The sequence below is a fragment of the Lynx canadensis genome, chromosome C1 (assembly GCF_007474595.2).
Source record: "Lynx canadensis isolate LIC74 chromosome C1, mLynCan4.pri.v2, whole genome shotgun sequence".
NCBI classification, from domain to species: domain Eukaryota; kingdom Metazoa; phylum Chordata; class Mammalia; order Carnivora; family Felidae; genus Lynx; species Lynx canadensis.
The window spans coordinates 49,932,939-49,953,683 of record NC_044310.1 but is presented as its reverse complement, the minus strand read 5'-3'; the positions used below and the strand labels follow the sequence as shown (position 1 = coordinate 49,953,683).

The window sequence follows — 20,745 nt, the reverse complement described above, 5'->3', positions numbered from 1 at the left end:
AATCCCCATCACCTATTTCTTCCATTCCTACCCACCTCCCCTCTGGTAACTATCAGTTTATTCTCTAGTTCAGAGTCTGTTTCTGGGTTTGTCTCTCTCTTCCCCCCCCCCTTTCCTTGTTTGCTTTGTTTCTTAAATTCCACACACGAGTGAAATCATACAGTACTTGTCTCTCACTTATTTCACTTAGCATTACACTTTCTAGCTCCATCCATGTCATTGCAAATGGAAGATTTCATTCTTTTTTATGGCTGAATAGTATTTCAGTGTGTGTGTGTGTGTGTGTGTGTGTGTGTGTGTGTGCGCACGCATATACACACATTCTTCATCCATTCATCAAGCGATGGACAGTTGGGCTGCTCCTATATTTTGGCTATTGTAAATAATGCTCTATAAACATAGGGGCACATGTATCCCTTTGACGCAGAGTTTTTGTACATTTTGGGTAAATACCCAGTAGTGTGATAGCTGGATCCCAGGGTAGTTCTAGCACATTTCCTTTTCAATGAGATGTAGGCACTAAAGATGGTATTGTGACATTCTTTTAACAGGTACAGACGGTCAATAGTGATAGAAAAATAAGTGGAGGTGAATTAGAAAAAGTGGCATACCAAGAGTCTTGCGTATTTAGGCAAGTCACAGCACCTCTTTTATACCCCGTCTCCTTATATGTGCATGAGGTAGATTTTATGACACAAAATGCTTTCAGCTCACTATTTCTAAAATAATATTTTCAAAAATGACAGATAACAATCAAGTGATATCAAGACCGCACCCTATTACCTGCCATGAGGTCCAAATGACAAAAACGAGGCCACTGCATAGCCTGTGTTCATGCTTTTGCTCATTCAGCATTTATTTAGAGCCTTCCATATGCCTGCTGGGCCCTGTTACCAGTTACCTTTCAAAAAATCCTCAGGTGATGAGCTTTGGACAACAGTCCGGTGATACATCACTTTATATGCTGGAGTTTCTTTCTCTGCTGCCTACACAAAGTGACCAGTTATGGTCTAATATCAGAGTCAGTTTCTCAAGTGAAATAGAGAAGCACGTGGCTTTCGCCAACTTTTCTCTGGTGATACCCTGCCAAGTTCACCATATTCATCATCATTCACAGCAAAATCATCAACTTCCAGCAACAGTGAATGCCTGTGAAAATCACTGAGTTGGCACTCTCAGAAAGGGGGTACATTTGAGTTGATTCAGTCCAGTGAAGGTTCATCGGTGCCGAGGAGATTCAATTAGGTGAATTAAGGACTCTGATACCAGGGATAAATGGCAAAGTGATAGCTACATGGAGGTGGGTATGAGATTTCCTGGTCACACAAGCTACCTTTGATTTCCAGAGGACTTGAAACACCTAAGCCTAAACCGTAAAACGACTCATCCTGGGTACTTTTCGATGTTCTTCTTTGACCACATGCTTTGAGGGAACACAATATAGCCTCTTGTGTCCCGAAAGGAAATCATCCTGGCAAATACACGGCCTAAATCCAACTGGACAAAAGGAAGAAGAGGGGGGAAGAGAAGAGAGGGCAGGCGAGCCCCCAAACCGTATTTTTAGTAGGCCTCTCCTACTCACGCTGATGGACTCACGCTGCAGCTGCATTCTCTCGTCAACAAAACAGTCTCAAAGTTTGGGTGCGTCAAATCACGCTTACAGATTTTCTGTTCTCACACTTTCTAAGTCAGTTGTGAAATCCCAGCCTTCTTCAATCTGACACTGCATAGTAGCTCTTGAAGCAAACATCGGGGACCCAGGGAGTCAGCAGGGGGAGCAGTTTTCCATACCACGGTTTCTGGACACAACCTCAGAGTGCTACAAAAATCTGCAATGCCTCTGCACTTCTCTTAAAAAGCAAAGCAAAAAAAAAAAAAAAAAAAGTTTCTTCACACATCTTACTATTCAGTGTGTGCCTTGCCGACAAGGTTACCCCAGAGCAGCTCTGTAATCCTTCACTGAAATAGGCTTTATTGATTGCTCTGGTCTATTGTTCTCTTTTCAAGTCCCCCAAGTTCAAGTTCATCCTGGTGTTACATCATGTCTGGTTGCTAAGAGCAACCAGACAGACCCAGACGTGACTATCATTAGCAAGAAACCCTCCGTTCTCCTCCCACCAACCTTCCAGTGGCTCTGACGTAGCAGGCCCACTGCAAACACATTGAAGTATTTATTCTGCCTAATTTATGACCTACACAGCAAGCAAGACCCCCACTCCAAAAACCAACACTGTTGTATATTTAATTAATCTGTCTTTCTCTGGCACTTGGGAAAGTTAGACAAAGGACTAATTATTGTGTTTCACTCTCCATACTTTTCTTTGGTGGGGGTGTGTGTGTGTGTGAATATTTGCATGGGAAAGAAAACTACAAGGCCTAGCATTGCCCCCCCCTCCACTTTTTCTTTTTGCCCTATTGACATTTCATGAAATACTTTAGCTGCTTAAGGGAATTAGAAAAAAAAAATGTGATGTGAATGTTACTCCTTCTGAGTTGGTATTCAGTAACACAAATCAACTCATGACATGTTTAAATTTAAATGCTAACCACACACTCTCAGAGTTACTTTAAAGGTTAGTTTTTAATCAATAGAAGTTGCTGACTCCGGGTTTTTGAGCTGCGCACTGCAGCTCTTGGGCTTTTGTCTAACGTTAGAGCTTTCAAACTTTTTTTTTTTTCCTTGAGATGATTTTAGCAATGATTTTCAGACACAGAAGGCTATTGTGCTCTGACCAGCAACATGTCAATAGAGAAGCGAGTTGCCCTGTGGTGTGGTGTCAATATGACTCCTGAAGACATGGGTTGGGGGTCTTTAATAACCCGTGAAAAAAACTTAATTAACCCTTTCAGGCCCAAACCAAAACCTATTCTTAAACTTTTTCACTCCTGTAATTTGACCATTAGTACTTATTTCAACATCACACTAATCTTCATGACAATGAACCCAGCTACTTGACCAAGGCTTTCCCCAAATGGGAAGTCAATCCTTTAGGGCAGCCATACAGGGAATTTGTTTTTTGTTATTTTTTTTGGTTTTTGAAGTTCTTTTTGGGCGGGGGGGGGGGGTGGTGGGGGCGGAAATGAAGTCTCTTTGATTAAATCATTCCTTTGCAGAGATAGCAGATAAACAGTTATAATCATAATCAAAAAACGTATCCATTTCACTGAATTATTTTCTCATGATCTGTTTGTAACTGAGATATTCCTAATTCCTTTATGGGGAATGTTATAGCTGCACATGTATAAGCCGCTTGATTTTTAGAGACTTCCATGAACTACTACTAACATCAAATGGACAAGATAGTGTGTGGAAAAGACTGCTTTTCTCTTCTTGTGATATTTTGTTAGCAAATCTATTATGCAAGCAGTGCCAGTTTCAAAATATCACTTGAAGAATGACTCTGCGCATTTTCTTCTTGGGTCGTACAAGCAAAATATAAAAAACAGTCTGAGGTTGTTAAATTGTTGGGGTTGGGTAGCAAAAAATCACCAGGAAAATGGTGCCACACTAAACAAAGTTCATTGATGGAGAGTCAAAAAATGGTCTTCAGATATGTACTGATGCAAGCTTATATTTTATATGGTTTCTGCCTTCACACTTTATATGCCCTTAATCTAACCTACTGTATCCAGATGGACTACAAAGGAATCTCTCTGTCCCTTATCTGCAGCGAGTTCCAATATTACAATACAATATAGGATGATGTTATCTTGATACATTTACATTAAGGAAGTAAACACAGAGCTTTGATCTATTTTTTCCTCAGGGACTTTCAGCTCTAGTTGTTTTGGAGGTCCGTAAATCCACAACTCCCACAGAGGTGCTAGTTAAGTAAAATTACCCTGCTACACTCACAATTTCTACAGTTTGGGATGTGCTGGGGGGGGGGGGGGGGGCGAAATGGCGGGGGAGGGTAATTGTCCTCTCTCAGTGTTCAAGGTGAAACATCAAAAGAAACCTGCAGTCCAGGACCGGAGCTCAGCTTTCCTTTTCTCCAGTCAAATGAAGAAGTAATCTCATCAGGTTGGAAAGTGCTGACTAAGGATTTAATAAAGTGCCTGCAGATGTGGCGTCTCTAAGGTATTCAACTCATGTAATGCAAAACAGCTCCACGCTGAATGTGCTTATAAAATTTCATTTAACCATTGCAGCGCGAAAAAAAAAAAATTTTTTTCAGCGTTCTCTAAGGAGTTTTATCACACTTCCCGCCCCTTAATTTACAGCTCCATGAAAGTTGGAATCCCATTCTGCTGGGATTCTGGAATACTCACAGTAGTCAGGTTTTATGAGCCATAAACAATATCTATCCGGCTGCATCCTAAACAGGAAGGCTGAAATAGCAGTTGGCACCCTCTGGCAGTGCCAGGCTCTCTCCTTCCTTATGCCCCACGGGGAGCAATTAGGAAACTCTTCCAAACTTTGGTCATGAGGTGGCCCGAGACATGGTTGAAGGAGACTCAACTCCTTAGTGAACAACACACATTCTAACGTGAATAACAACTTTTTTTTAAAGGCCTTTTATAGACTCTTCTCACTAAGAGGGCAGGATGTATATCTTAACAACAAAAGGAAATACAAGTCTCTTTGAGATAGCTAATATTTTACTTTAACCAAAAAAAAAAAAAAAAAAAAACCCAACAAAAAAAGGGAGGGTGCAGGGGGTGTGGATGGGGAGGGTGGAACAGACTGTGACGCAGCAGAATCTGTTTTTCAAATTAAAAAGTTAAACAAAAGGCCTCAAGGGCAAAGTTGAACACTGCGGAAGGAGGCTGTTAATGTGGAATCCAGAACTGGGTGTGACGCCTCGTTTTCTTCTCCACACAAGGTGGGTTATTTAAGGACATTCACACACATAAAAAGGAGACATGCAGATACAGGGGGGCCTCTGTCCCCACCCCGCGGGCAGGCCCGCCTGTTCATCAGCCCCAAAGAGGACGCTACCAACCAGGACCACATGAGTTGTGGTCACCATTTTGACTCTTCTCTTGAGGAAGTGCTGTATCTCTGCGGGGTCACACTCATCCAGTTAGTCATTTTTGGCTTCCTGCTCTTGTTTGGAGGAGCAAAAAGCCCAAGGTTTAGCCCAAATGAGTTGCCCTTGGCAAATCAGCCAAAAGCCCCGTAGCTCCCCCGCCCCCTTTCAAGACAACAGAAATGGACCACCTTCTGAGTTTCTCACATCAGTAGACACCATTTTGGAGCACTTCTTCCCTCAATCCACAAGCACTAGGGGCCTAATGTGTGCTCGGTGCTATGTACACTAGGCTCTGGGGGGAGACTCCTTGAGTCGTTGTGCAGAAAGAAGGCACTGAATTGCAGCCTTCTATAGCTTTCATTGCTGTTCTTACAGTAGGATCTTTATCAACTTAATATCAACGGATGAGGCTGAGCATCCAATGTCCCAGGGACCCAGGATTGAGTCCTACTTTTTCCCTTAACTAGCTGTGGGATTTGAAGTAAGCTGGTCTCTGTCCTCGGGCTCCCAGAGGGTTGCTGTGAGGGCCATTCTGCATTACAGGAGAGGAAGGCAGATTTTCACACTGGTTTCTTCTGAAAAAGGTGCCATGCTGTACACAGGTGTCAGTTATTGGTATCGCCAGCCATGGGCTTTGATCCCTGCCGTCATCTTTCTTGTCTGATTTTGTTAATTAAAGAAAACCTGTTTTCAATAACGCTAAACCAAGACTTGTTTATTGTACAGGAAACTGTTAAAACATTAATGGGCCATGATTGGCCCCACTTACCTTTGTGGCCTTATCTTTTCGCTGCTTGTACTCAACACTTGTGCTGTGTTAAACTTCTTCCAGATCCCCCAAAGCCAAATGCTTTCTCCCTGCTGGGCCTTGGCACGGGCTGTCCCCCTCTCCTTGGCTTGGCTAACACTTGCTAGCTCTTGCGTTCTCAGATTAGCATCCCTTCTTCCAAGGGGTCTTTCTCGAGGCCTTTCGTCCCAGGGTTTACCTCTGTCATAGTCACTGAGCTTTAATTACCTGTTTTCTCCCCAAGAAAATGGATACATTCTTGAGTGCGGCATCCCCAGTGTCTTGCCCAGTGGCTGGCACAGAGTAGGCACTTACTAAATACTGTCAAGGAAAGAAGGAAGGAAGGAAGGAAGGAAGGAAGGAAGGAAGGAAGGAAGGAAGGAGCTATCTTAGAGGTTCTGGAAGCCTGGTATCAGTTACCCCAACAGGGCATTTAGATGGATGACTTCTAGCATGGCTGTGCCATATCCATGCTCACGTCACATGGCCATGCCTCCCCAAATGACAGGCGCTCTCCCAAGAGAGGAACAGGTCTCCACACGCCGCCCCAGGCAGTTCTGACTAAAGAGCTGCTGCAGTGGGACCAACTGTGGCCAACTGCGTCAGTAGCATGTGCAATAGTTTTGTAACATGGACTGCTGCCTACTTACTACAAGCACAGAGGAGTTGTCCAAACCACCGCTCCCTGGAGAGTGACCGTGCTGCTCCCGGCCAAGACCTCTGTTTGGTTCAAACCTCAAGACGGGAAAACACTAATCTTTTTACCCAATGAGCCATCCGGCACCTCCAAACCTTGAGAGTACGTACACAATCCAGTTATTCCGACCGTTGTTCCAAAGTCTAACTCTTTCGCTGTATTCCAACTTGCCCTAGTGTTTGCCTCACCATCAAGTAATGTTTTTTGTTTTTGTTTTTGCCCCCCCCCCCTTTACATTTTCATCTGAGGAATCTTTTACCTCATGAAACCAGAGACTTCTGAATTAACAACGGCACTCGGGCCCACTCACATTTGCTCTGCGGACTTCCTGGAGGTCCTTCCTGGAGGGCTGTCTGCATTGCAGTAGAGCTGGGGCCCTGGAGGCCGAGTTAGCAGAACCTCATCATGTAACTAGTATGCACCATTATGTACTAGTTAAATCATCTTAGGCAAGTTAGCATTCCCCAATCTTGGTTTTAGACTCCATGAAATGGAGATAACAACTTTATCAGTTTTTATGGGGATTAGATGAGCTAATGCCTGGACAGAGGCAAGCACAGAAAACCAGAACGCCAGGGTAATGGATTCTCTAACTGTAGCATGTGGACAGGCCCTAAGGTCCACGTGAGACACAAGGAGGACCGGTTCCCTTGGAAAGTCATGGCCCGACAAGGCGTTTTTCTCTCATTTAATGATATAATTTCTTAGTTAAAAGTAGCAGCTGCATCAGTTCCATTTCCCCAGTTGCAAGAGAAAGTTCTTGAGAAAATAAAAATCTGTCTTTAATTGCGGTATTAAAATCAGAACAGCGAAACCAACCACACAAAAGGAATTGGCTCAAGTTTATGAAAGGCATTTGGGCCCTTGCCTTGCAAGGCTCAACTGCACGCCTTGGAAGTTGGGGGTGAGCGGGGGAGAGGGGAGGCGGGGAGGGAGGGAGTAGTCAGGCAACCAAGTGGGACAGAAACAATCCTATTTTGGTTTTTGTTAGCGAACGGCATACTACATAGATCAGAGACTTCTTATAAAATACAAACCCCCACTGTACACAAAGCACAGGAAAATGTGAGGAAAAAAGGGAAAAACTAAAAGCAGCTTAGGGTGTGTTAACGCTGCTATTCTGTCAGCTTAAAGAGTATTTTATGCTTGATCAACAGCTCTTTTTTATTGTGCTTTTCTTTCATTCATTCAAGACATCAAAGCCGGGCACCACCAGTGTACCTGCCTTCTGGAGCCGCTTGTGAGGGGGTTCTAATGAAGCACGACTCTGGGAGCCGGAGACCCCCGTGGACACGGCAGTTCAAAGGGAATATTTCAACAATGATTACATTTTGTAAATCTTTTTATGAAAGAGACAGCTTATTTCCTGCTTTTTCATGAAAAATAGATTCTATCCATTAAAGTGAGCCCGCGCCACGGAAGCTGCTTGAGATCTGAGGTGCAGCGTGGAGATTAAGGGGACAACGACCCGATGAAATCGTCCAGAGTTCCTATCTGTTTGGCTGGGTTAGCACCGCCGGATTTTCTGGGTGGAGCCCAGACAGTGCCCGGATGGATGGCTCTGCCTCGGAAACGCAGTGACAAGGGCGCTTCGCGGTTTATTTTCAGGAGGGCGAGGTGGGGGGTTGGTTGGTAGTAGGGGGAGGGAAGGGAAGGAAGGAGGAAGGAGGAAATGGAGAGGAAGGAAGGAAGGGAAGGAAAGGACGGAGGGGAGAGAGAGGGAGGAAGAAGGAAGGAGGAGGGAGGAGGGCGAAGAGGGAAGGAGAGAGCGGGTGAAGGAAGGAAGAGGAGGGAGAGGAGGGGAGGAAGGAAGGAAGGAAGAAGGGGGGAGACGGGAGAGGAGGAGGAGGGAGGGCCTTCTTCTCCTTTCCTTCCTTCCTTCCTTCCATTCTTTCATTCTTTCTTTCATTTTTTGAGTCTACGAAGTCCAACCCAAGTATCAGAAAGCATTAAGGGAAGCCCTTTTACCACACAGAGGAAAGATGAAAGATTTTAGTTACAGATTCATTAAACGTTGTGTTTTAATGCCCTGAAATGGGACAAACCCTTTTGCATGTGGGAAGTTTGCCATTAAAAAACTGGCTCTGGTTTGAAGATACAATACAGGCTTTATGATTGGCTAATGTCTGCCCCAAAGGCAAAAATAGAGAAGGCAAGCTACCCTTTCGTGATTTTTGATTTTCAGTTTTAAGATCATCTTTCCTCTAGTCTTTTTTTTTCCTTTTTTTTCTTTTCTTTTCTTCTTTTTTTTATTTTTTGTTTTTTGGTGGCAGAGAGACTTGAGTACAGTAGGGATGGCAGAGAGAATATGATTTCCTAGGGAGCTATGAAATGAAAAAAATGTATGTTTTCTACACATCAGATTCCAACTTTAATTAAATGCCTGTTGTCTAACAAGCACAGACAGTCACACTTGGGGCTGGCCCAATGGTGGCCGGGGGAGGTAACCTTTCTTGTTTAAAAAGAGAGGCGTGGGAGTGGAGGTCAGAGCTCAGCAGAGCGTGGCCACATTGTAATAATCATTCCACCCAGTGCTTCTCTGCTCCTGCTCTTCCCCCAGAGCGGAAAAGACCTTCCCAAACACCACTCAGGTTCACAGCGCATCTATCATGTAGATTTGGTGTTGGGATTGTGCAGGTAGAGAAAGTCTGGAAAGGGGAAAAATAACATTAAAGCGAAAAGTAGTCCAGTTATTACAAAAATTCTCGCAGAGCTATCCTGCAATAGGATGACAGAGGATCTGGTTCTTTGCCAGGAACGAATTCCCAAACTAACCTTTTCAGCCAAGAAGCCCCTTTTAGGCACTGGATGGCATCTGCCACCTTTGCACCTTTCCACCCCAGCTGGCACCAACTGCGAAGGCCCAGAGCACAGGTCTTTGCTTCCTACCCCTTTTAAGCGCCCTCCGTTCACGGTCCAGGCTCCTTCCTCCTGTCCTTTCCAGCCCGGTTTCCGGCCCCCTTCCCACCCCTCCAGCCAGTCTCTTTCTCTCCCTCTCCACCTGGGTTTGAGCCCCCCACAGGAATGAGGGCAGACCCCTCCTCTCCCAAAGTCCACACAAACCAACAGTCCTTCCTACTCCATTCACTGGATTAAGAAAGGCCTCGAAGAAGAGCTCAGTCAGCTGCAACCACGACCACCCCGCCTGGCAGCTGGAGTGGAGGGCTTCTGGAGTGAGCCAAAGAAACGAGGCTCAGAAGCAGATTTGGGACAGAAGGTGGAGGAGGCTGGGGCATCTTAGTTCTCTCATTCACGAGGAAAGAGAGGCTGGGGAGATACACCTCCTCACTCACGGGACTGTGAATTGGGAACCCCCCCACTCCAGTCGCTGGTTGCCCTGGGACTTAGGCACACAAGGAGGACGCTCTGATCGTACTCACAAAAATCCCATTCCTAAACTTTCTTTACCTTTCAGGAACTCCTGTGTTTCGATTTCACTAGTTCCAGGACTTATCTTTTCCTCATTCACAGTGTGGATGGGATGCTAGGGTAAAACTGCTCATGTCCCTCATTGAGGCTGGAGTGAGCTTGGCCATGGAAAATGCCAGAGACTTAACTTCTAGCCTCTGTGACTTAGGGGGTCCAACTTAACTTATCTGCAAAACGGGCCTGGGTATACCAGTTATCTCAGCATTTGGGGCAGGAAATAACAAACATAAAAAGACAAAACTTTGAAATACTGGCCTAAATGACTTTGAAATGCCGGCCCCAAGCGCAAGCAGCATCATCACAGGAGGCGTTGCTGGGATCTGGATGGCATGGGGTGGGGTCAAGGCTTCCTCTGGGCCAACTACCCTCCATAGAAATGGAATGGTTTCCCCGAGCCCAGTCAAAGCTCCATGTGGTATCCCCGAAAGCACACACCAGGGATCAGTGAACAATGCTTTCCTCCTCCTTCTGAAAATGTGGTGGGATTTAGGGTTTTATGGCAACACAACTTGTCTTTGTTAAGACGTGACTTGCAAAACAAACCCACATGGGGGAGTTGGCAGTTTCAAATGACAGTACTTTTTTTTTTTTTTAATGCTGAAACAGCAAATGCTTTTTATGTTCAGATTTATTTCCTTCTAAATTTGTAGATTAAATTTACAACTGAGCAATATTCATTACTACAAACAATTCGATTCTTCCTGAATATTTCTCAGGGAGGTGAGTGGGAAGCCTCTTGGTGGGGCTGGGGTGGGGGGGGGGGTTGTTGAACAAAGTCCCACAACGTTAACACTCTGTGTGAAGGGTCTTTTCAATGGCTTGGACATAGACATGATATATATGACTGGCAGTGCTACCTGGCTTCCCTGTCAGGAGTCTATGCTTCTTAGAGAGAGGTAATATTACACTAACATAGAAAAATTGGATTCATTTTTATCTTTTTAGTCATGACTTTAGAGAGGGTGGAGATCTCCCAAGCAAAGATTACTGAAGACAGATTTAAGCATGTGTTTATACAATCAATCCATGGAAACAAAATCACCTACTTTGTGTTCAGATAACTTCTACCTGGTAGGGCTCGTCCAGTAACTGACACTCAGGAACAAACCCACAACTTATGCACACAGTGCTAATCAAGAACAGCTATACATTCCACTATCATTTTATTAAATTTTAATGAAACCAATTACACATTGGACTGTTCTATGTTCATTGGCTTTTTTTTAACTTTTTTTTTTTTAACATTTATTTATTATTGAGAGACAGAGAGACACAGAGCGTGAGCAGAGGAGGGGCAGAGAGAGGGGGAAACACAGAATCCGAAGCAGACTCCAGGCTCTGAGCTGTCAGCACAGAGCCCAACGCGGGGCTTGGACTCACAAACTGCGAGCCGAAGTCGGTCACCCAACCAACTGAGCCATCTAGGCGCTCCTGTGTTCATTGGCTCTCTAAATATCCTTTTTTTTTTCTTGCTAAATCACTATACAGATAGGAGATCCTATCGTTCATTTTGCATGAATGGTGGTAGTTTCAAGGGATACCTACTAACTTTTGCTGGATTCTGCAATCACAAAAATCTTGCAGCTAATACCACGTTAGCTACCTTAAAGGCACTGAGTTAAAAAAAATAGGAGATTTTTCTTTCTTTTAGAGAAGTGAATTGTCTGAGCTAAAATATGGCTTCCCGTTGTACTCCATCAGCCTCTCGGTGTTGTTCTTCAGGAACATGTTTATGAATTCAAGTTCAGGTTTGAACTAAATAAAACACTCCTCAGGAGTTTATAAGTGAGCCTCATTTACATGTGCTCCCTCTGAGCTCTGCCAGCCTCAGTGCACCAGTTTCCAAGGCTTGGTGAAGGAATATTTTACAGTTGGAATCTGTACTGCTTTCTCAGGCATTTCAGACTCTGAGACTGGGCAGCACAGAGTTAGTGAGTATTAAAAGTTTCCTCGGATGTGTTATAAAGTCAAAGAAAGAGAGAAAGAAAGACAACAAGACAGGGGCCGGGAGAACTAACTGTATCCTCTTAATTTCCTCTATAAGGCTTTCAAGTTAACGTTCCAGTTAAAAACTAAGTAACAGATTCTAGATGTATGTTCTAGAATTCCATAGCCATGGCTTCGAATTTCTTGGCGATCATTTTCAGCATTCTCAATGCATGTGTATTCCCTTCAAATATAAAAACTAGGATTTGCTTAAACTGTTTTTCCGCCTTGAAAATGAAGATAAAGAGTGTTATGAAGATAAATGTGCCAGCCCAGAAGGGGCTTTTCAGGTCAAAAAGATCTCGGGGATTTTTCAGGCAATAAAGGTACACTAGAGAGGAAGAAATAGCTCTTTTGGGTTTGGAACCAGGAGGAGTTGAAGTGGGGATTCTAAATGCTATCATATGGAACCGACCAGGAGAGAGCTGATTTCGTGACTCAGTGGAGTCAAGGTTAAGTCCAGGAGTTCAGAGAAAGCAGCCATGCTCTTCATGGGCAGAAATGAAAAGAGAACCGGAGAAACAGCACCATGGACTCTGCCACTCAACTTCTCTCTGAATTTATCTAGCAAGAAAGTAGGTATAGGACTAATACACCAATGATGCAGGGCCTCAGGGTTACTTTACAGCATCTCTTTACACTGGAATGCTCCTTTCTTGACAGGTGAGCACATCCAGTGTCACTGCAGGTCCTGGTGTCCCCAGCTTCAGCAGCTGCCTCCCTGCAGAGTGGTACGTGAGGAGTCAAATAGTTCAAGGGTAAGCGGTGCTGGGGGGAGGTGGTGGTTAGAGAAGAATCTACCTGGCTGAGGGGGCATGGCCTAAGAGTCCACGATGAGTCTGTGTCTCAGTTTGTGCCTTGTGAAAAAAAGAATTAAGACCACCTTCCTGGCATGTGGTTGTGAGAATAAAATGAAATAATATATGAAAGTGCTGTGTGTCTTAACTAGACTATGCAGAACCGATGCTTTTTTTTTATGGCATTCTTTTCTGACATGGGGAAGACAGAAACCTCATCTTTATATGCCAGGCCACTGCTCCGCTTGGCTTAGTACAATGATGGGTAGTCGTTTTTCTTAAATAAATACGGTAATAGCATGAGTGTGCTAGCCATATACTCTCTTCCCTCAATCTCCTGAACTTAGACTAGGTCGAATGCTGAGAAACATTAAGGATTTTCTAAAACCACATTAAATGTGAGTAAGCTTCTAAATAAAACTCTTTGCTATGAAAATAAGAAGTTTCTTCTTTTGGATAAGCACATGAATGAAAGTGGAATCATGTAGATGATAGTCTGAAGAAATGGATGATAAAAGTAGTGTCCTTTTGGTCGGTGGTTTACTTATGGTGACTGAGTGGAACCTGGGCTTACAACCTTGAGAGTTTTTTCAGACGTTGGCCAGGAAAGGACTGGCCAATTTGCAGAAAGATGATAATTTGCATCTGAGACAGTCTCCACTAATCTCATCGGTCAGTCAACCACAGATTACTGAGAATCATGCTCTTTCTTTTGCCTAGTTTTTTGTTTCTTTTTCCTTTTTTATAAGTATCTAATTTTGACTCACTCTACATTGCCCTTTGCATTCTGCTGTTCAAGGTCTCTATAGGAAACAAATTAAGCACAATTGCTAATGTCACTGGTGTGTGTGTGTGTGTGTGTGTGTGTGTGTGTGTGTTTAAGTTACTCTGGCAACATGGTGGATGGGAGGAATTTTAAACTCGAGATGGTGTGCAGATTTTCCTGAGGATTTAATTTACCAATGTGGACCTTAATTGTTTTGAAGATAAAATAATTTGATAGTTGACTTGATAGTTCAAAAAGCTGTACATTCATTAGTGTGTCTGTAGGTGGATGCAAAGGTAATGTTTTTGAATGGATGCTGAATCCATGTTTTGATGCATATCCAATGCTTTGAATGGACGCTGGTAAAGGAGTAGCCTTATTCTTCTACAGTTTTCTTTAAGAAACAGAGAGCAAGCCACAGTTCTTGGTCTACAAAGGTCATTGTGATGCAAGGCCCAGGGGAAGAGCCAGGCGGAACAGCCTTCCTGGAAGATGGTGGGGGTTGGGAAAGGGGAAGAGTGATGTGTTTAGGAGGGTGGGGTGAAGAGAACCTGGTACATCTTTAGACTTCAACAGGAAAAAATATTTGGGAAGAGGCCAACTGTGAGATACAGCATGGCCCTCGCTGGATGGTAATGATGTAACAAATAGCAACATTCAGAGCTATCCAGATACCAGAGAGAACAACTGGCAGATATTAAAATCATTATAAGATGTGAAATTATACCTCTCACTGCTTCATTATCTCTATATTTCATAATATTTGTCTAGAAAGGCACACAAAGCCTATCAGGTTAAATTAATCCTAATGATCAATTTTACTTTTATTCTAATTAAACAATTTCAATTTAATTAATGCGAGCACAGAAATTAGTCAAAATTACAAATGTAAATGTTGAACTTTAAATCAAAGGTCCTCCCTACTCTGCCTCCCGCGGAAGCACTTTAAAGTGTTTGCCTGTGAAGGTAGATGGGAATTTTAACCTTTGTCTATACTGTGAAGGACAAAAGTTAGAAAAATGTGCAAGCAAAAGCAATCCAGGAGCACAGACAGAAATGCAGGTTTAATGCCCACCCACCCTCACCCACGTACGCACAATACACACACACGGCGGTCTATGAAGACACATTCCGTGAGGTAGACTTTTGAACCGCGTGTTTTTCTTCCTGAGGATTCCAAAGCACTTGGGTCAGTTTAACGGATATTGGGCTTTTATAAAACACCTTTGTAGGGGCGCCTGGGTGGCGCAGTCGGTTAAGCGTCCGACTTCAGCCAGGTCACGATCTCGCGGTCCGTGAGTTCGAGCCCCGCGTCAGGCTCTGGGCGGATGGCTCGGAGCCTGGAACCTGTTTCCGATTCTGTGTCTCCCTCTCTCTCTGCCCCTCCCCCGTTCATGCTCTGTCTCTCTCTGTCCCAAAAATAAATAAAAAACGTTGAAAAAAAATTAAAAAAAACAAAAAACAAAAAACACCTTTGTAAAAGAGGAGCCATGTACCCATTTCCTAAGGCACATGTTAAACTACCAGTCCCTTTCCTCCCTGGTGTCAGATACCCTGCATCTCAGTTCCACTTTGCCTCTGATTGGCCATGTGCCCTTGGAAGTATTTCCACCTCCCTGGGCTTTGGGTCTCTTATTTGGAGACGCTGTTTGATCACAATGATACACACTTTATTCCAAAATGCACTTACATTTGTATCTGGAAAATGAGGGCATCTAGAGTAGATCATCTTTAAGAAAATTACCAGCTTCCATTTGCTATATTTCTATGACTTCGAAAGATACTGGCATCTTAAAACGGATTTGAAAATGGTATGGGGTATAGGTGTCTGAGTCATTCTCTCAAGATATTCAAATAACTTTTCTTCTTGCTTAATAAAAACCCAAAGTGGATGGAGCCCAGACTTCTAAAAATGTGAGGTTTCAAGGAAATGATGTGACAAATGAATTGTTTTTTCCTAAAAAGAAAAAAAAAAAGGCAGACAGGGTAGCAGCACATGCAAAAATGTGAAATAGAAAAGTTACACATGGGGGCGCCTGGGTGGCGCAGTCGGTTAAGCGTCCGACTTCAGCCAGGTCACGATCTCGCGGTCCGTGAGTTCGAGCCCCGTGTCGGGCTCTGGGCTGATGGCTCAGAGCCTGGAGCCTGTTTCCGATTCTGTGTCTCCCTCTCTCTCTGCCCCTCCCCCGTTCATGCTCTGTCTCTCTCTGTCCCAAAAATAAATAAACGTTAAAAAAAAAAAATTAAAAAAAAAAAAAAAAGAAAAGTTACACATGATAAAAAGAAATGCATTTCATGTTTTGTATTTAAAACTTTCTGTTCTGGTGAAGCATACTTAATAACGGGTCTGCAATGTCACAGATTCTCGGTCTTAGAAGAGTGTTATATGCAGCATAAGATTCTATGTTGTCACTCTTATATCCATAAAATAGCCACAACTTCTTTTCCCACAGGGAAGCCTTCATACATGATCTTCCATCCTGACTTGTTCACAACTGCATATGCGAATTATTTGATAGCAATCAATCCACTATCACTGTTCAGGGACATTATAGGAGAACAGCAGAGTAATTTAACAATATAGTTGATTAGTGTAATAATTATCATTAAATGTAGTAATGATAGTGGGATTCCCCTTACCTTGGTTAATGACCATGGACAATTCATTTCTTGACTGCCAGTGGTAGAAATGGTTTTTGAAATATTAACTTCTGCCCCATGGGAATGACACTTAGCCCACCACATTTAATTTTTGACCTTCACTGAACAGCATGATCCTAATCCCTTGATTTTATAATCTTAACTAGGAAACATTAAAATATGGATTGACTCCAGTTGGCAGGAATCTTTATGTTCTTTTCACTAAAAAAGCTATAAATCCAATGGTTGACCTTTTATTTCCAGGTCACAAATGACACCCACTCACTTTTGTCCATTCACCTAGGATTTATGTTAGGGTCTACAGGTATAAGCCATGAAAGTTGAACTTTAATGAAATGTCTTTCAAAGATGTGCACTTAGCCAAAAATTTTCCCACAAAAAATCAGCAGATAGCCTTTAAAAAATAGCTATTATATCTTCAGGTTTATGGTTGGCCTCAACTACCTCTATTTTTCACTTGTAGTAAGTTTCCTCTCGTACTATTATTTTTGTGAGGGTAAAAATTAGGCGTGTGTTTGGGATGATAATAGTACTTTAGTTCCCAATTTGGATTTCTAAACTGAAAGATTTCTGAAATGTTCTCTTTTGCCATCACAGTAATTCATCTATCTCCAGCTGAAAAATGTTCCCTGTCCTTTTTCAACAAAATCAATTGTATTGATGGGAGGCGTTCTGTGTTGTCAATCAGGGAAATGTGAGTTGATGGGACCCCAAAGCAGCGAGATAAGGGAAGGAATACCAAACCTGCTCAGGTCCACACCATCTGAATGAGATCAATGCTTTCCCATAATACTCTTCCTGTCATGTAGCACCCTAACTGTCACAATTAATAATGTAGAAGGGGCTGATTAATTTAAGTAAAGTGCTCTCTGCTGTGTAAACACATAAAGATCTATGAGGCAAAAAAGAAAAAAAGAAAGAAAGAAAAGGAAAAAAAGAAAAAAAAAGAAAAAAAGCAAAGGGGGGCAGGAAAGAACAAAACGTCATTTTTATTTTTCATGTGGATGTGTTCTCACTTTCCATTCTTCTCTTGTAACAATTACTGTACCAGCCACTCTGACAGAGTCAATAAATTGATCTGGGTCTTATGCAGCAGCAAAGCAGACTGATCTGATACACCATTATCTGCAGGGGAGAGTGGAGGTAGGGGGTTGGGGTGTGCTTGGGTGGCAGAGGGCAAGGGGGAGAAGTCAGCAAAGGCAAGTCAGCGTTGTTCTGGATAGGTAATTAGTGCTCTATGTGGAGTTTCTGGAAGACATAAATGCATACACGGTGTGCCGGCGTGCATGTGCGTATGCATGTGTGTGTGCGTGCATGTGCGTGTTGAGAAGGGACAGAAAAAGAAGCCTTCAACTTGGCTAAAGGATGCAGCCTAAGTAATACCGTATGCACGACTTATTTAGGTCCCTGCGGTATTTCAGTCACTCACACGGATCTGCAATTCAATGAGGATCACCACCCCATTAGAACTAATCATGTCAGCTGTGTATCTGACAAAATAAACATTCAGAAACTGTGCTCCTAGGTTCATAACTTGTTTTTGCACTGGGATTTTTTTTTCTTCTCTCCCTCATCCAGCATAAAGTTTAATAGTTTTTTAATATGAAATTATAACATACAAAGAAACTCTCCGTATGCATTCCTCCGCGTAGTTTGCCTCCCAACCAGAAACTGCAGCTGTTAGCTGAGCTTTAACTTGCTCCTTGGGAGTATGCTAAGTATGTTCTTAATAAATAAATATCATTCCACTAGCTAATGAGAGAATTAATGGCACAACTTATGGAAAACGGACGTAGAAGGATGGAGCAGGGGGAGAAGAAACTCAGCTTAGGGGGAAAATGACCAGATTACCTCTGGGAGTTTTGCCATATTAACATTTCTGGGTTTCTACTGGCAATCACAGGTCCCGGGTCCTAAAGATGAATGAGATGCATCCTGCCTGACCTCTGGTGCTGAGAGAGGTTCAGTTCTAAGGGGTGAATATGCAGCAACAGCACATATCAGCTTTCTGTGTGCCAGGGGGGTACTGGGGGGGTCTTACAATCTAACCATATTGAATCTTCATAAAACTCTAAGTGGAATGCAGGAAGCAATTTATAATTTTATAAATGTGACATGTAAGGTTCAGAAAGGCTAAAAACTACCCCAAAATCACTATACTAGTCTCAGACTGCTATAACAAAATATCATAAACTGGGTGGCTTTATTTTCTCATGCTTCTGGAGGCTGAGAAGTCCAGCATCAAGGTTCCAGCTGATCTGTACCTGATTTGTACCTGAGGGTCCTCTTTCTGGCTTGCAGATGGCTGCCTTCTCACTGAGCTCTTGGGTGGCAGAAAGAGAGCAAACTCTCTTCTTACACCGGCATTAATCGCATCGTGACACCCAACTCTCATCTAAACCTACCTCCCAAAGTCCCCACCTTCAAAAACCATTGCAGTGGGGCCCAGGGTTTCAACCTATGAACTTTGGCAGGGAAGGGGTAGGGGTGGGAGGAAAGGGGGGAACGACACAATTCAGCTCAACAGCAGTCACGTACTGAGATAAATCAATATCAAGTCTGTCTGGCTCCAAAGCTGATGTCTTCTCCACTGTATGATACTGCCCAGGAGAGGAGGCTACCTCCTGATCATGGGTCTTCAAACTACTATGATCTGTAAAATCCTGTACCTAATGAGTGTTAAAGCGATCTAGGTTAATGTTTCTTCACATGCAGAGATCCCACTGTGTCCTTCACCTGCTTCCTACCCTCCACAGAATGAAGTCCAGTTGCCTTACCATTGTTTGAAGTTATGTATTTATTCATGACCAGATCCTAACTTCCCAGCCTCATGATTCAACATTCTCTGCCACTTACATGGACAGGTATGCCAAACAGAGTAAGTTCTCCAAACACACACTACTACTCTTTTGCATGTGCCTGCAATGGAATGTTGTACCTACCAGGTACGTCTGTCTCCTTCAAAACCATGTGTCACCTCCTTTAGAATAGCTTCCACGACTCCCCTGCTTCTCTCCAGAGTTAATTACCTACTCTGTGTACTCCTTACGGATCATACATACTTCAACGTTTTCATTTATCATACTTTACTATAGTTTGTTTACTTTTCTCCCTAGACGTCTGTGAGCAAGGTGTGGAAGGGACTGGATACGCGCGCGCACACACACACACACACACACACACACACACACACGCATCTCAATGGCCCTCTTCAAGCCTAGTGTGGTACCAAGAATATAGTAGGTGCTCAGTAAATTCTGAGTTTTTTTTCCCCCTGTCCCCAAGATTAATCACATGCTCAGGAGTGGGGGGAGATAAGCTAGGCATCCAAGTATTTTGACTCCTAGTCTACCAAGATGCACAGGTCCCTACTACAGTCAGTTCCCTTACTAGAATTTTCTATCATACGGTCCTTCCATCTCCCCAGTACCACTCCTTCCCCACCCCCCACCCCCGCCCCATAATGGCCAGGGATCCATGGAAGGGGGATTGTACATGAGAGAGGCAGAAGCTGTGTGCCATGAGAGCTGGCCTTAAATTTCCCCCAACTACTCAAGGCAACAGGACACATTCACTTGGCCTATCCTGCCTTGGAAGGGAGCACTGAGCACGTTCTACTTCATTAAGGCAGCACTGTGGGGGGCTGAGGTTGCTCTTCAAGTTCATGCCTGGGCTGCAGCTCCGTTATCCCAACACATTCAGACTCTGGGAAGGGAGGGCGTGAGGGCAAGGAACACAGGGCTAGGACAGCCTGTCCTAACCCAGTGTCCCAGTCTCAACACAGGGCTCCAGCTTATCACAGGCTCCTGTGATTCATTAGTTAATGTGTAAAGCATTTGGAAAGTGGAAAGCTAATTAGAAGTGCTAAGTTATTTCATCTCTGCTGTAAAGGAAGCAATGTGAAGCCTAAGGAAAAATTCTCATGCAAATATTTTGGGGAGGCGTGTGCAGTGGAATGTAGCTCAGTGAATAGGCTCCATTGAAAGGCTCGATCTCAAAAAGAGAGGCCACTGATAAAAGAATGTGCCTCCATCCTCAATAAACAAACAGGAAGGTAAACAAGTGGGTGTGAGAAAAGTGGACAGGAAGAATCACTGAGGACTCACTTGAGATCTTTGAAAATCTCACTTTAGACAATAGGTTACCGGCCTTAAGACTGTGTATGTCAGCGGGACCTTCAAGGTCTCAGGCTCATTAGAAAGCCTGGGAAAGCCTGTGTCCAAAAGGAACCCCTCCTAAATGTGAAAGCCTATTTTTTAGAGCTCAGAAACATTTGGTAAAGCAAATTCCTGGGGCATGGGAGTTTTCGCATGTGGCGGCTTTGGGGAAAGGGGGCAAAACCACCTGTATTGCCTTCTCGCTTCACAGTTCACGTAGCGGGGCCAATCAACTCATTTTCCTGTTCTCTGAACTCTGTTGACTCAAGCTCAGCAAAACCAGGCTCTTTTCTTTTGCAAAGGAAGCATCTGGTTCCAAGTCATAAAAGAGAAACCCAGAACCCATTGCTGACTGTTTGATAAGCACCTGGGAGGGCACATGGAGGGCACTGTTTCACAGAGTTCCCTTGCAATTACAAAGGCACATGTCCTCCAACTCAGTCTTTGCAGAATTCTAGTTTACCGGGAGAAAGTTGACCCAGCCCGTGG

General features: G+C 43.6%; 1 protein-coding gene across 4 annotated transcripts in view; it reads right to left on the bottom strand.

Annotated features, from left to right (window-relative positions):
- The window catches only part of NFIA (nuclear factor I A), a 377,477-nt gene that overhangs the window by 8,063 nt on the left and 348,669 nt on the right, over positions 1-20,745 (bottom strand). The gene's annotated exons all lie outside the window — the stretch shown is intronic.